This window comes from Tiliqua scincoides, chromosome 1 (genome assembly GCF_035046505.1).
Source record: "Tiliqua scincoides isolate rTilSci1 chromosome 1, rTilSci1.hap2, whole genome shotgun sequence".
In the NCBI taxonomy this organism is placed as follows: domain Eukaryota; kingdom Metazoa; phylum Chordata; class Lepidosauria; order Squamata; family Scincidae; genus Tiliqua; species Tiliqua scincoides.
In genome coordinates this window covers 84610236-84612435 of record NC_089821.1, presented here as the reverse complement: position 1 = coordinate 84612435, position 2200 = coordinate 84610236, and the positions used below count along the sequence as shown (strand labels likewise).

Below are 2200 nucleotides of genomic sequence, written 5' to 3'. Positions count from 1 at the left end.
ATTAGACTTCTGTCTTCACCAAATGGTCATAAAAACAAGTATCTTTATAGAATTACTATATAAACCTATGCATACCTATTCAGAAGTAAGTCAATAGTGCAGTGGGAATTACTTCCAGGAAAGGTTATGTAGGATTTCAGCCTTAAAATTGCAGAGCAATCTGTATAAACGTGGACTGAGAAATGCCCCATTGAATTAAATGAGACTTACTCTCAGGTAAGTGGGTATGGAGTTGTAACCCCAGTGATTGTGGACCCAATCCTATCCGGCATAGGAGCTGCAGCTCCAAACGGCTACTACTGCATGCTTTACTGGGTACAAGCAGGCTAGAGGTTTCTTCAGACAGAGGGGACATTTGTCCCTTACCCTGAGTAAAGCCCCAGTCTGCTCAAAGGGCTTCCTCTCTGCTGGCGACCAAGGCTCCCGCTGCAGTGTCAACAGGGTGGCACTTGCCTCCCTGCTGCTGCTGCTTGCTTTACAAGTGGCACAAATATGCTGTAAGGCATAAAATGTAGGACAGCAACTATTACCCTGCACATGTCTGATCTCATCTGATCTTGGAAGCTAAGCAGGGTTAGGCCTGGTTAGTACTTGGATGGGAGACCGCCTGGGAATACTGGGTGCTGTAGGCTTATACCATAGTCTTTCAAGACTGAAGGTTGCCAACCACTCATAAAATGTACCACTGAAACTGCAGTGCCAGTGCTAAGGCCCTATTGGATTAGGCTGCCTGTCTTTTCGGTGACCTCCTGGTTCCATTCTCATGTAAACGTCTTTTTTCTGTGAGGGAATGATACAGTTTTTACTAGGCATAAATCTGTAATATTCTGCCTCTATTTGGATACTGGATATATTCATATTACTGTTTCTTTCTTTGTTGGAGATTTATTCACAGTGAAACAGCCTCAAGGTATCAATTTGCAGCTGTAGAACAATCTGGGCTGCTTTTTCCATTTTGTGTACAGCTCATGCTTTTTACTCCGAGACTCAAGTCCTACCCCAATTAACACTTCACTTTAGATTATTTTGTACTGACAGTTTGGTATAGGCAGGTAGTTACTTTATCTTACTTTTTCTTTCAACACCATCTCCTTCAATGTTACACTTTACAAAATATCAGGTTTTTTTTAAGTTCTTTGTGTGTGCATTCACCTGTCTCCTTCAGAAACTTTATTCATACTAGTTTGGATCTAAACCGGGTTTGGAACTGAGCTTGGAAAAAAATGGACAATTGTCATCCAACTCCAATAGCTTCGTTCATCTGAATTCAGTTCTGTCTGGAACACAACAGGGATCAATGCTTCCTTCATTCTCTCACTAGTGTCCAACTCACTCACCCATATGCTGTCTATTTGCTGTCTTGCTTCTCTCTAACCCCATTTCTCTTCTTTAAATGTACTTCTTATTTTTGATTCTTTTGCAGTAGTAGTAGTAGGGGAAGAGATCTTGCTTACCCTACTATCTCTGATGATTGGTATGTAGTGATGTTACTGAATTCCTCACTTGTCAAAATTCATGACCAGGGTTGTAGTCAAGGGGACATAGAGAAGGGAGTGGAACTCTGAGACTTCTGGAGGAGCAGTGATGTTATCAGCAGAAGTGCTCAGGTGTAGTGGCATAGCTAATGAAAGTATAGCCCTGTGCGGAGCTCAAAATGATGCCCCACAAGTGATGTCACAACCAGAAGTAACATCATGCCTGGGCTTTTTAAAAAGTGCAAATTGGGGGAAAACCTGCTTCCTTCCCCCAGCAGCTCACCACCCACTTGATCTTCCATCCCCCCCCCGCCAGTGACATAATATCTATCGGCTACCTGGGATCAAAGTAGATTTTGTAGCCCCCGCTATGTCAAAATCAAATTTAAATAAATAAATAAATAAATAAATAAATAAAAAGTGTGCCCCTTATAGGTTAGAGACACTGTGCTGGGGTAAAGAGAGATGGTTATTCTGCTAAATATAAGAGGAGCACCACTTAAAGTGCCTCTTTACCAGTTAGCAGGAGTAACTATATTATGATACATGGAAATGAGAGCTGACTCATATTAACACTTTATTGGTTCCATGATGAATCATAATAACATCTCATTGGCTCTCAGAACAATCAGTTTCATAGGTCAGTTTTGAGTTAAAGAAATCCACTTTTTGTTCCTTAAAGCAGTTGTGTTTTCATTTTCTGGTTAATTGGCCATAACTTTTGA

At 41.2% G+C, this 2200-nt stretch overlaps 1 pseudogene; it reads left to right on the top strand.

Annotated features, from left to right (window-relative positions):
* The first annotated feature begins 515 nt into the window (after positions 1-515).
* LOC136637179 (5S ribosomal RNA) lies at positions 516-632 on the top strand (annotated as a pseudogene).
* Positions 633-2200: the final 1568 nt, after the last annotated feature.